This window comes from Oryctolagus cuniculus, chromosome 7, assembly GCF_964237555.1.
Source record: "Oryctolagus cuniculus chromosome 7, mOryCun1.1, whole genome shotgun sequence".
Classification (NCBI taxonomy): domain Eukaryota; kingdom Metazoa; phylum Chordata; class Mammalia; order Lagomorpha; family Leporidae; genus Oryctolagus; species Oryctolagus cuniculus.
Genome location: NC_091438.1, coordinates 159,131,985 through 159,146,190, shown reverse-complemented (window position 1 = coordinate 159,146,190; position 14,206 = coordinate 159,131,985). Strand labels below are relative to the sequence as shown.

At 48.2% G+C, this 14,206-nt stretch overlaps 1 protein-coding gene across 5 annotated transcripts in view; it reads right to left on the bottom strand.

Annotated features, from left to right (window-relative positions):
- RERE (arginine-glutamic acid dipeptide repeats) overlaps positions 1 to 14,206 on the bottom strand; it is a 442,889-nt gene that overhangs the window by 330,883 nt on the left and 97,800 nt on the right. The window contains exon 1 of one of the 5 annotated variants that reach the window (XM_051858113.2): positions 8,634 to 9,573. The exons of 2 other annotated variants lie outside the window; for them this stretch is intronic. The gene's annotated coding sequence lies outside the window, so the exon portion shown is untranslated. Of the gene's footprint in view, positions 1 to 3,977; positions 4,830 to 7,909; positions 8,098 to 8,633; positions 9,574 to 14,206 lie in introns of those variants that run through there. 2 more of the 5 variants (XM_051858112.2, XM_070079332.1) reach the window with 2 other exon arrangements.

Sequence of the window (14,206 nt, the reverse complement as noted above, 5' to 3'; positions counted from 1 at the left end):
TCCATGCTTTTCTGAGGAATTTTATTAAGACTTTTATGGTAGCTCAACTCACCACTACAGAACCCAGAAATTACAGAGCAAATCATCACCTTTTGCTTTTGCGCAGTTTTTGCCTGAATATGAGCTTTCCTTTTCCAGTAATGACATGTGCATGGTTCCTATCCTGGCTGCTCCACTTCCAATCCAGCCCCCTAATAATGCACTTGGGAAAGCAGAGGAAGACAGTCCAACTGCTTGGAGCCCTGCATCCACATGGGAGACTCAGATGGAGTCCCAGGCTCTGGGCTTCAGCGTGGCCCAGTACCAGCCATGCAGCATTTGGGGAGCGAACCAGTGGATGGCAGATCGAGCTCTCTCTCAGCCTCTCTTTTTAAATAAATAAAATAAATATATTTTTTAAGAAAACTCACTCTTGTAGGGTAAGAGGAACTCAAGACTCAAAGTTAGGCACAGGGGATGAGGATCTGGCTCGGAATCCTGGTCTCACTGCTTACCAGCTGGGAAGCCACAATCAAATTGCTCAAGTTCCCACGGCTCAGTTTCTTCACTTGTCCCTCAGACTGACTTAACACTGCAAGGGTTAAATAATCCAGACACATCAGCCTTGTTACCCTCCATCCACGTTCGGTCTGCTTCTTTCCCACCTCTTTCCTCTGCCTCCCCTGGGAAGACGTGGATGTGTGCACAGCTGAGATCACGCTGCACACAGCCTGGCATCTAGGTTTTTCCACACAGCTTTACATCACGATGATGATTGCTCTTGGCTGCACAACGTCTCCTTTTATGGAAGGCCCTGATTTAAAATATCCCCTTCCACTGCGTGCACGTACACTGGCAAATCACCATCTTTCTTTTCTGTTCTGTTTTCCTTCTGCCCTTTCTCAGGAAAATCTCTTCCTCCTTCTTTATGCTACCTGTAAACCAAAAGCTGCTAACGACTGCTAAGTCCTTCTGGTGGTATAAGAAACCCACTTTTATCATGGAAGAAGGAAACCGTGTTGTAAGGGATGATGTTAAACTTCTTGCTGACATGAACAGATGTCACCTTGGAAGTTTCACCAATCACCTGTGCCTTTTTGTTTTGTCTCCTCCACTGCAGTAAGTGCTGTGAAGACAGAGGCTTTGTCACTTTATTCTATCTGCAGCAACTAAAACAGTACCTAGTATAAATGGTTATTTTTCTTAAGATTTATTTATTTGAAAATCAGAGTTAACGGCAGGGAGGGAGAGAGAGATCTTCCATCTGCTGGTTCATTACCTAGATGGCTCCAACAACCCGGGTTGGCCCAGGCCAAAGTCAGGAACTTCTTCCACATCTCCCACATGGGGGGCAGGTGACCAACACTTGGGCCATCTTCCACTGCTTTACCCAAGCCGTTAGGAAGCAGGGTCTGAAGTGGAGCAGCTGGGACACAACCAGAGTCCCTGTGGGATGCCAGCGTCACTGGCTGCAGCTTTATTGCACCACAATGCCGGCCCAAACACTGCTGCTTCTTATACTAGGTATTCTCTGTTAATACATGCCAGGCATGGTCCTACCATTTTACATACAGCTGTGGTCTGTGTGCCACTGGCCTACCCCTGCCACGTTCTTGTGTTGGAAACTTAATCCCCAATGCGACAGGGTAGGGAGGAGAGTGAGCCCTTACTGAGGGATCGATGCAGTAGGTTAATTAGCCCAGGAGTCAGCTTGCCACAGAAGCAAATTCGACTCCCCTCACGCTCTCCCCAAGGTGCTTTCTGGCCCTTCTGCCTTCTCCCGTGGATGACATAGCCATAAGACCCTCATCAGAGGGCAGCACCATGCTCTTAGACTTCCGCAAGTGCAAGTCCACTACACTTTAATTGTTTAAAAATTACTTAGTCTGTAGTATTTTGTTATACCAACACAAAATGGCCTAGGAAGGGCCTGCATTGTGGCACGGCAAATTAAACTGCCACTTATGATGAAGCCAGCACCCCAGATCAGAGAGCCAGTTCAAAATCTCAGCTGCTCTGCTTATGTTCTAGCTTCCTGCTACTGCACCTGGGAAGGCAGAGGAAGAGGGCACAACTACTTGGGCCCCTGCCACCCATGTGGGAGACCCAGAGAGAGTTCCTAGCTCATGGCTTCAACCTGATCAAGCCCCAGCTGCTAAGGCCATTTAGGGAGAGAATCAGCAAATGGAAGACCTCTGCCTTTCAAATACAGAAATAAATTTTTATAAAGGACTAAGAGTCAAAGGGATCACACAAACAATACTAGTGTCTGCTAATACTAACTGATAGAATAAAAAAGGGAGAGAACGATCCCACATGGGAAGTGGGATACACAGCAGACTCATAGAATGGCAGATGTCCTAAACAGCACTCTGGCCTCAGAAGCAGCCCTTAAGGCATTCGGATCTGGCTGAAGAGCCCATGAGAGTATTTTAAGCATGGAAAACCAAGACACTCTGGCAAAAAAAAAAAAACAACAACTAAGTGAAAGTTCTCTGCGAGTGAGATCCCAGTGGAGAGAACAGGGCCATCAAAGAAGGAGGTACCTTTCTCTGAAGGGAGGAGAGAACTTCCACTTTGAATACGACCCTGTCGGAATAAGATCGAAGTCAGCGAACTCAAAAGGTTTCCATGGCCTTGGCAACTCACAACTAGAGCCTAGGGAGATTACTGACGCCATAAACAAGAGCGCCAAATTGTTAAGTCAACAACAGGAGTCACTGTGTACTTACTCCTCATGTGGGATCTGTCCTTAATGTGTTGTCCAATGTGAAGTAATGCTATAACTAGTAGTGAAACAGTATTTTACAGTTTGTGTTTCTGTGTGGGTGCAAACTGATGAAATCTTTACTTAATATATACTAAATTAACCTTCTGTATATAAATATAAATTGAAAATGAATCTTGATGTGAATGGGAGAGGGAGCGGGAGATGGGAGGGGTACAAGTGAGAGGGAAGTTACTGGGTGGGGGGGAGCTGTTGTAATCCATAAACTGTACTTTGGAAATTTATATTTACTAAATAAAAGTTAAAAAAAAAAAAAAAGGACTAAGACATGGGACCACTGCTGTGGCATACTAGGTTAAGTCTCTAGAGGCCTGTGCCCATGTGGGTGCCAGTTCATGTCCCAGCTGCTCCTCTTCCAATCCAGCTCTCAGCTTATCACCTGAGCGCGCCGTGGAGGATGGCCCAGTGGCTTGAGGCTCTGCACAACCCAAAAGAAACTCCTGGCTCCTGGCTTCGCTACGGCCTAGCTCTGGCCATTGCAGCCATCTGGGGAATGAACCAGCGGATGAAAGATCTCTGTCTCTCGCTCTCTCTCTGTAACTCTGCCTCTCAAATAAATCTTTTAATAAATAAATAAAAAGGACTAAGACACATACCTTCTAGATAGTTGCTATACTGAATAAACTGATTAATTACACCAACACAGCTCAATGTGATAGCATTAAAAATTGAGTAAGATTATGCTAGCCGGCGCCGCAGCTCACTAGGCTAATCCTCCGCCTAGCGGCGCCGGCACACCGGGTTCTAGTCCCGGTCGGGGCGCCGGATTCTGTCCCAGTTGCCCCTCTTCCAGGCCAGCCCTCTGCTGTGGCCAGGGAGTGCAGTGGAGGATGGCCCAAGTGCTTGGGCCCTGCACCCCATGGGAGACCAGGAAAAGCACCTGGCTCCTGGCTCCTGCCATCGGATCAGCGCGGTGCACCGGCCGCAGCGCGCCGGCCGCGGCGGCCACTGGAGGGTGAACCAACGGCAAAAGGAAGACCTTTCTCTCTGTCTCTCTCTCTCACTGTCCACTCTGCCTGCCAAAAAAAAAAAAAAAGATTATGCTGATTTTTCTACTGTCAACATTATTGCTTTGATGTTTTTCATTACAAATATTAAGTGTATCAAACTATATCATGGATTAATTAGATCTTAGAGAATAAGTCTAAGATCCCAATCACCATTAATATTTTCAATTTAAAAATACAGTCTTAACAACAGTAAGACTTACAAACAAACTTCTGAAGTAACTCATCCGGTTGGACCTGCAACACTTCTTTACTTCCTCTATTTTTCCTTGGATTCAGAAGTCTCCATTGGCAATCTAAATGTTTTAATTTATTTTAATTAGGGAAAATATTATCTGGATCAGTTACATGGAAATGTTTGCATTTTCAAGAAAATTTTACACTCTATTTCCTCATTCCGAGTTGTTAAGAAGGATAAATTTCTCCAAAGAATTAAAAAAAAAAAAGGCAGCTCAGCCTGATTTAACCTGCCTCTCAGCCTCACCGCGCCAGCGCCCTTCACCTCCTGCGTTCCATCGGAGAACAGGGCCTCTGAAAAGGCAACACATTAGCTTTGTTTATAAACAGACTTCAATCAATGCTAGTTCTACAATTATTACTGCCTTTTAAAAATGTAGTGAAGAATCCCAGAAGCCTGTCGTGGTGGTCACAGCCCCACAGCGTCTCCCCAGTAGGAAGGCACACAGCAAGGACACACACCCAACCAGCAAGAGAAAAGGTGTCATTCACATCACAATCCATTTTACAGCCTGAAAAGCCTCATGTTAGCAAAGATTCCAATCTACTCACCCTTAAATACTTCCTAATAACTCAGGGCCAATACCATATTTTGAAATTTAAAAGTTGGGGGGGCTAGTGCTGTGGTGTAGCAAGTAAAGCCGCCACCTGCAGTGCCGGCATCCCATATGGGCGCTCGTTCAAGTCCTGGCTGCTCCACTTCCCATCCAGCTCTCTGCTGTGGCCTGGGAAAGCAGTGGAAGATGGCCCAAGTCCTTGGGCCCCTGCACCCATGTGGGAGACCCAGAGGAAGCTCCTGGCTTATGGCTTTGGATCGGTGCAGCTACGGTCATTGCAGCCATCTGGGGAGTGAACCAGCAGATGGAAAATCTCTTTCTCTCTCTCTCTCTCTCTCTCTCTCTCTCTCTCTCTCTATATATATATATATATATATATATATATATATATATAAAACTCTGACTTTCAAATACAATAAATAAATCTTTAAAAAAAAATTAAGGCCAGCGCTGCACCTCAATAAGCTAATCCTCCACCTGTGGCGCCGGCACACCAGGTTCTAGTCCCGGTCGGGGCGCCGGATTCTGTCCCGGTTGCCCCTCTTCCAGGCCAGATCTCTGCTGTGGCCAGGGAGTGCAGTGGAGGATGGCCCAAGTGCTTGGGCCCTGCACCCCATGGGAGACCAGGAGAAGCACCTGGCTCCTGGCTTCAGATCAGCGCCGTGCGCCGGCCGCAGCACGCTGGCTGGAGCGGCCATTGGAGGGTGAACCAACAGTAAAGGAAGACCTTTCTCTCTATCTCTCTCTCTCACTGTGCACTCCATCAAAAAAAAGAAAATTAAATTAAATTTAAAAATTTTTTAAAAATTAAAAGTTGGGCACACAGGTCCCTAGAGGAGAAATGAGCCATCTGAACCCTGAGTCGTCAGCAGCCGCCGCACCGCCGGAGGCAGTCAGTGGCTGTCAGCCTCTCAGCACCTACTCTGCAGTGGGGGGAACATGTGAGCCACGTCCTCCATGGACAATAAGCGAGGTTTATAAGCTGTCTGTACACTAGCACACAGAGAACTTTTTTTTCCTAAACAAAATACTGGCTTCTTATGTTTTGATAAAACAGGTAAGGGGCCAGCGCTCTGGCATAGTGGATAAAGCCGCTGCTTGCAGTGCCAGCATCCCATGTGGGCGCTGGTTGAGTTCCAACTTTTCTGCTTCTGATCCAGCTCTTTGCTGTGGCCTGGGAAAGCAGCAGTAGGTGGCCCAAGTCCTTGGGCCCCTGTACCCATGTGGGAGACCTGGAAGAAGCTCCTGGCTCCTGCTTCAAATAGGCACAGCTCCGGGCATTCTGGTTATCTGGGGGGGTGAACCACTGGATGGAAGACCACTCTCTCTGCATCTCCGCTCTCTGTGTAACTCTTTCAAAGAAGTAAATAAATCTTTATTAAAAAAAAAATAAATAAAATGGATGATTCCACTGGTTTCTCAGACAACACAATAGCAAGCAAAACCCCATGTCCCTGGAAAAGCATGGTAGATGTAACAGCTGCTAAGAAGTTACACGATTCACAAACTTCCTCAAAGCCAAAAATAAATTTCTCACAAGTAAACTATTACACGAATAAACAAAGGTCTGTCTTGTTATATCATTTGCTTGAAAGCTAGCACGGTGGCCATGGGAGAGGGATTAAGAAATAAAGCCAGCCAAGTCCATAAAACCTCCAGCGTAAAATAAAACCACCCCGCAGAAGCAGCCGATGCATTCCGACCTAACAGCTGGACAGCTGCACTAATTAAAACGAAAAGCTGGTCTGCACCACACACAGGCGACTCCCTGCACCTTACCGACAGGTTGACAGGGTTCTTCTTCACACTCTGCCCCCCAACTGACGATGAGAAAATAGACTGGCACATAGCTGAAGGTACCTGAATGTGAACACACACACTACAACAGTTCAGAAATCATTTCAGCCTCAAAGAGAATCCTATGAGCTGCACGCGCACGCACGCGCACACACATACACACACACACAGGAAGTGGTGCAGTTACAGCACATCAGTTCTCACCTCAATTCATGAATGAAAAGCCACAAAACAAGACAAAAATCTCAACAACCTTTTTCTGAAAATGTCCTTAGAGTGAGTGAATGTGGGTTATGTCTTAAATATGTTATTGAACCATTTTCATTGATGCATCACTTGCAACGGCCACAGGAAAGGAAAGGGGGTGATCTCAGCCAATTTTATCTCGCAACCAGATCAAACAACGTTTCAAGTGCACCCTGCCAAGCACAATGAGCACTCAAGTGCTGTGGACTGGAAAACACCTTTCACTGGCCCCAAAGATCTTTATAAAATAGTTTAAGCACTACTAGATTACAGAGTTAGGGGAAAAATGCAAACTGCTGCACCCACACTACTCTGACGCCGCATTAAGCAGCTACAATTAATTCTGCCTTGTGCTATTTTACTAGGATGGAAATATTCTGAGGCAACTGCCTCTCAGGGCGCAAATCTAACACACGCCTAGAAATGCAGGGTTGGTTATGCTTCTGGAAATAATTGCCCACAGATCAACCAGTCCACATGGGATATTGTTCCCATCTGTGAGGTTCTGAATCTTGTCTACTTTAAATTTGGAGCCCCCAGAAAGGAAAAAAAGCCAGAAGGAAACACAGGAATTTTGGCTGAGAATTTTAAGGGCTCTGTCAACCTTGCTCCCAACTTGGGCTCGGCATCACGGTCTTCACGCACACAAGCACAGCTCCAAAGCAGGAGGTGACCTCTGGGCGCGGCGCCTGGGGCGGAGGGGCCCCCAGCCAAGCAGTGTCCCCAGCGAAGCCGCAGAGAGGAAAGCAGTGACCGGCCGCAGGAGCTTCTTTCTCTGCAGAGAGCGGTCAAGCAGGTCTCCCCGCAGCCTCAGAGCACGATCTGGGTTAAACGGGGGAGGGGGCACCGCTCCGGCAGGAACCTTTTTACAGTCTGAAGTCAGAGCTACCTTCTCCAGTGTTCCCCTGCGTTGTGGCTACCCGGGCAAGGAAGGGCAATCGGGCCCAGGAAGCACACCGTATCCTGTCATTCAACAGCCCGACATTACTGCCATAATCAAGTTCACCAATCCTGTTTTAAACTTAAACTTGCTGCACTGCAAGCAAAGCCACTCAGAGACTTCTGCACTGTACACCCACCGCTCATCTTCAAAACACCTGGGGTTCAGAGAAAAACGAGCCGCACACATTGTACAACGGTGCCCTCGGCCCCACAGGCGGTTCCTGCTCAGTGCATTTCACTGGGATTCCAAGAGTTGGGGGCAATTAAGAAATGAGGAAGCCCAAGAGCAAGGCGCCGGGCCCACAACCCCGGCCCCCATTCCTGGAAAGCCACCGGGAACACCGCTCAACACCCACCTCCGGGGCCTCCGCGCCCACGCTCGTCCAACTTCGCGGCTGGGCCCGGGCCTGGTCCTCCCGCAGCACCGGCCCGGCCGGGCCGGGGCGGGGCGCGGTGCGAGCGGCGAGGTGCACTTGCTGAACAAAAGGAGGCCCCGCGGCCGCCGGACAGCGCGCGGCACGGGTCCCGCGCCCGGCGGCTCCGGCAGGCGGCGACCGAGCGGGCCCGCCGGCGCTGCGCGGTGCGTGCAGGCGCCCTCGCCGGCCGCCACGGCCACCCCACTCGGCTCGGCTCGCGCGCCCCTCAGCCCGGGCGGCCGGGCCAGCAACGCCACATGCCTGCGACCCAGACGCCGGGAGAGAAAGAGCAGCGTCCCCGCGGCGGCGCCGGCGGCCAGCAAAACCCGGGCTGGAGCCCGCCGCGGGCGCGCGCGCGCACACAATGCGGGCTGCGCCCGCTCGGCGCCCGGCTCCGCTCCACCGCCCTCCCTTCCCGACAGCCGGAGCCCCGGCTGCGTGATTGATGGCGTGGTCAGCTAGAAAATGCATCTGCAAGAAGACGCTGGAGAGGCAGCGCATCCCGGGAGCGGGAGCGATCAGCACTCCACACACCCTGGAGCTGCCAGGAATGGCCGCGCCAACCGCCTCGCGTCCCAACTCACAGCAAGCCCGTTTGAAAGATGCACCGGAGAAAGCGGCAGTTTGGGGTCCCGACTACAGTTCTGAACTCAATTTTCCTTACAGCGTAAGAATCCTCTAAGTCATCTGTTTCCAACTCTGCGATCGCTTTTCAAGAGAAAGCTCCATCTGCTAGATGAGGCGCAGCTTAAACTAAGCTTACACTCATATAGGTAATAATGACGAAACAAATGCTCACTCCTTACCACGTGGCTGTAAACACAACCACTGATACCACATTCCAGACTCCTCCACTAATTCAATCTTTGTGCACCTAAACAGAATTTCTGACCATTAATTTAAAATTAGTATCTTCCCCATCCCGGATAAAGTCTGGTAAAAATCTATCAACTTGTTAAGATTTTATTAAAATTTTGTTAAACTACATTCACACCAGGTAGTCGCTATAGGTAAGAGCCAGGATCATCGTCCTCTTAAAGAAGATACTCTGCAGAAAACTTTTTAAAACATAATTCCTATAAAATACGAACTCAAAGCATTAAGCTCACTTAGTGTCAACCCAAAGTAGAAAGTCACAAGTTCACAATTCAAATGATCACCTCTGGTATCTTCATTATTACAACTTTTCACTTTCCAAGTAAGTTTCAGGGAACTCTCAAATGACTTCATAAATGATAATTAACCGGCCGGCGCGGCTCACTAGGCTAATCCTCCACCTTGCGGCGCCGGCACACCGGGTTCTAGTCCCGGTCGGGGCGCCGGATTCTGTCCCGGTTGCCCCTCTTCCAGGCCAGCTGTCTGTTGTGGCCAGGGAGTGCAGTGGAGGATGGCACGGGTGCTTGGGCCCTGCACCCCATGGGAGACCAGGAAAAGCACCTGGCTCCTGGCTTCTGCCATCGGATCGGCGCGGTGCGCCGGCTGCAGCGCGCCAGCTGCAGCGTGCCGGCCGCGGCGGCCATTGTAGGGTGAACCAACGGCAAAGGAAGACCTTTCTCTCTGTCTCTCTCTCTCACTGTCCACTCTGCCTGTCAAAAAAAAAAAAAAAAAAAAAAAAAGATAATTAACCTTACAAGCCCCAGAAAGGGCAGGCAGAGACATTTAGACAGATTGTGAGGGTGGGGGGTGGGGGGTCCAAAGTAGAAACCAGGGGTCCTGCCTTGTTGGCACAATATGCAAACTGACATGTACATCTGCTATTTAAAGATCATTCTGCTGATCACTTTTTGAAGAAAAGTTATTCTATAGGAGATATCTAAATTACTACTAATACAGCACGTGGACTGAGAGCAAGAGCTGATGGAAGTCATGAATCTGCCCCACTGAGTGACCGGGATCAGCACAGACTGAAGGTGCTCTGTAGGGCACCTCCCGCTCCGCCACAGGGTCTACCAGACGCCACTCCACAGGAGCAGCCCCTGATGGGACCTGTGCCTGAAAACCTGCTTCATAACCAAGTGGCTCTGATGCCACTCCTATATGCCCGAAATGGAGTCAGCCCGAAAGCCCCACGACAAAAGCCACTCCTGTGGCATCCGTTCTCCAGCCAGCACCACCCGGTACCCGGCACCTGGCAGGGCCTGAAGACAGTATTTCCAAAGTCCTGATTTACACTGAGTTGGAAAAGGCTGGAGAGGACCAACTGCTCTATTCTGAATTCCTGCTCTGCTGGGTCTCTTGGAGATCCCAAATACTTGGAGAGCATTTATGACATTTACACCCACCCAGTTACAAGAGCCATTCCCATTCCCCAAGTTGCAGGGTTCTCCTGAGGCCTGCACTTCTTCCCACTGTAGCAGGGAAAATCTCCCTGCTGTCTCTTGCGCACATGCACACATGCACACACAGGCAATGCACACACGCGCGCACACACACACACAGGCACATGCACACACAGGCACACACACAGGCACATATACACACACAGGAAGGCACACACATGCACACAGGAAGGCATACACATACATACCCCCCCCACACACACACAGGCACATGCACAACTCAAAGCCTGCTCCTCCTCTTGTTCTGAGGTCAAACCTCACTTCTGCAGAGAAGCCTAGTCTCAGGCCCCATTCCCGATCAATCCTTCTGTTCCAAGTTCTCACACAACTGTGTTCCCTTCCTTGAAAACACTGACCTGAGTAACTCACTGCTGTGATTTTCTGATTCATGCCCACAGACCCTTCTAGATAATCAGTTCCTGTGGAGAAGTCTCCACGTTTGTTCATCGTCCAGTACTGGTGCCAACCACCCCAATCTACGACGTGAGGACAACCACCTTCATTTTGTATATTTTATATATCTTATATATTCTCTAGGCCGGCGCCGCGGCTCACTAGGCTAATCCTCCGCCTTGCGGCGCCGGCACACCGGGTTCTAGTCCCGGTCGGGGTGCCAGATTCTGTCCCGGTTGCCCCTCTTCCAGGCCAGCTCTCTGCTGTGGCCAGGGAGTGCAGTGCAGGATGGCCCAAGTACTTGGGCCCTACACCCCATGGGAGACCAGGAGAAGCACCTGGCTCCTGGCTTCGGATCAGCGCAGTGCACCAGCCGCAGTGCACCGGCCACGGCGGCCATTGGAGGGTGAACCAACGGCAAAGGAAGACCTTTCTCTCTGCCTCTCTCACTGTCCACTCTGCCTGTCAGAAAATAAATAAATAAATATTCTCTGCACATTTCTTAGCACAAATTTTTTGTGCACCTAAACACCTAGCCTACCTAAATAAGTACCATCTATGCAAACAAGACTGCATCTTTCACTAATCTTTAAAAGCACAGATAGTAAAAAAGAAGAATTTTATCCCCATTTTATAGAGATGTAAATAATTATCCCTACAGTTACCCATAAAAACACTAACACTCTAACCAGGGTTCTATCTGCAAAGTGCACTTTTCTTTACAAGAGTAAGCCATCGTTAATTTCTTTAGGCCAAGTTGTTGCTACTCATCTCACATTTAAGAAATATGCAAAAAGCAGCAAGTAAACTGGACAGAAGACTAAACCTTACACACAGAGAGCAGTCTAAGCGAACATGCATCTCTGAAAGCACTCTACACACTGCTTTGCTTCCAAGCTTCTTGGAATGCAAAAGGAATACCAAATTCTGCTGTACACTAGGAGGTGGGGACCGTAATCCTTACTCCTCTCTTGAGAGAAGTAACTTTATCTTCGGGTTTTTTTTTTTCTCTTTAAATAAGAAAAATAAAATAAAATAAAATAAAAAACCTCTATTTCCTTGACTAGGGGCCTGTATAAGAGTTCTTTTGATCTGAGGACTCCCAATCAGTGGTGACAACCCATCCTCAACTCCTCAAAATGAAGAATATGCTTGAGTTTGTAAAGCAAGGGAGCTGCAGACCAGAAATGGACATTGATGCAACGGGAACTGTAATTTTCCAAGTCTTCTGCACTTGGAATTAAGAGATTAAAAAATGAAGGCTACTGCGGCTCACTCCTCCCTCCCCTCCCGCCACGGCACACACATTACTGTTGCTCAGAGCCCTCTTGGCGTTGCCTGGCTCCCACATGATGCTTCCACGGCCTCGTCTAGGTGGCTGCTTCCTTTTGTCCTAAACTCCATTCCACACAAAATCCACCTCCTGGTTTTCTAACACCCTTCATTTTTCAAAACAACCCTGAGTGCCATTAACAGATAATGAGAGAAGACAACAGATGCAGTTAGGAGCAAAGCACTCCATATTCTACAGGCCTCAGCATGCAGCCAAGTGAGCTGACATCTGACTTTATCCTAACAGTTATAATTAAATTCAAAGTCTAGTTAAACTAACATTAAAGCTATGACCAGGAACAGCACACAGGGGAAATGGGAAGCATCACCCCAGCATTGACTGAACAGTCAGGTTATCCCAGAACCTTCTCCTTGAGCCACTGCCGTATCCACTCTTATCACTGTCACTACCACAGAAGTAAGAATCCAGGCCACATGTCAGGACGGCAGCTTGGGGGCCACTCCCCAAGACCACCAAAGCAGGTAGAAGGTTGCCTTATTGCATTAAAGTCTAAATGGGATCATGTAACTAATAATAACAACTAGTGACATCTGCCAAAATTCAAGTATGGAATTGAGACAATCAACATTCTTTCTGATAATATTTTTAGTATAATCATTCCAATCAAGTAATTTAGCTCACCCCAGTTTAAAATGTCAAGAAAATGCCCGAGTCCTTCAAGCAAACCGTGACTGAGTCGAGGATTCTGCAAGTGTTAGTGTGGGATGCTGATTCTGCACAGCACACCATGCAGGAAGGCTCTCTTCTGTACCAACAGGCAGACTACACCATTAGAATTTTATGCAAAACATCTACTTCTTCCCCTTTACAAACTCAACAAACCAACAAAATTCTAGTTTTCAAGAGAATAATAGTATATTTCTTTCTGAAACCCTGTTAGATGTCTTAAAAGTATAGTAATATGGAGCAGGTATTGTGGCACAGCAGGTAAAGCTGCACCCACGTGGCTTGCATCCCATATGGGCAGCGGTTTGTGTCCTAGCTGCTCCACTTCTGATTCAGCTCCCTGCTAATGGCCTAGGAAAGGCAGCAGGGGGTGGCCCAAATGCTTGGATCCCTGCCATCCAAGTGAGAGGTCTGTATGAAGCTCCTGACTCCTGGCCCAGCCCTAGCCTCTGGAGGCATCTGAGGAGTGAACAAGTGGATGAAAGATCTCTGTCGCTCTCCCTCTCTGTATCTCCCTCTCTCTAACTCTTTCAAATAAAAAACATATTTAAAAATAAAAGAGAGAGTAATATCTGATCCTACAGAAAATCCAAACAATTCTATGCTTAACAGGTTGAAGACTCTCCTAGGCTCTCTTCAACAACACAAGCATACAAACATACACACCTACATAAGAACATCATCCACTCTTGTGTGTCTAAGAGTTCATTCTGTTTCAATTTTACTTGACAGCAATGAAATCCTACTATTTTACAGCCACCTGCTTCTCTCCCTTGCATCAGACCACTAATGTCCCGTTCCTGCGTAGAGCTGCACAGAATCCCACAGTGTGAAGCACCATAATTAACACAGTCCCTAACCGAGGCTGCTGCCACATTTTCTTGCTATTTCGAACAAATTTGCTTCAAAAAAAACTTCTCATGTTTTTGTGTAAATACTGGGGGGGGGGGGGGGTTCATGGAAAACTGAATTATCTTAAATTTTTTTAAGATTTATTGATTTATGTGAAAGTTACACAGAGAAAGGAGAGGCAGAGAGAGAGAGGAAGAGAAAGGTCTTCCATCCGATGGTTCACTCCCCAATTGGCCGCAACTGCCAGAGCTGCGCCGATTAGGAGCCAGGAGCTTCTTCCATAGCAGAGAGCTGGATAGGAAGAGGAGCAGCCGGGACTTGATGTGGCACCCATATGGGATGCCGGCGCCCCATGCCAGGGCATTAACCTGCTGTGCCACAGCGCCGGCCCCGAATTATCTTAATTAATTCTATTTTTTCCACACACTTTTTGAAGTCACCCTTGTACGCATTTCTATATAGAACAGGAACATCTAGCTTAATGGATATGTACTTTTCTAGCCAGAGAAATTCAATCAAATTTTCCACCAAAAAGCTGGGCCAATTTACACAGCCACCAACAATAGTTCCTGTCCCCATAGTCTTATTCTGGTTTTATGTTTCTTTGGTTTGGGATTACAGACTCTCTGCATC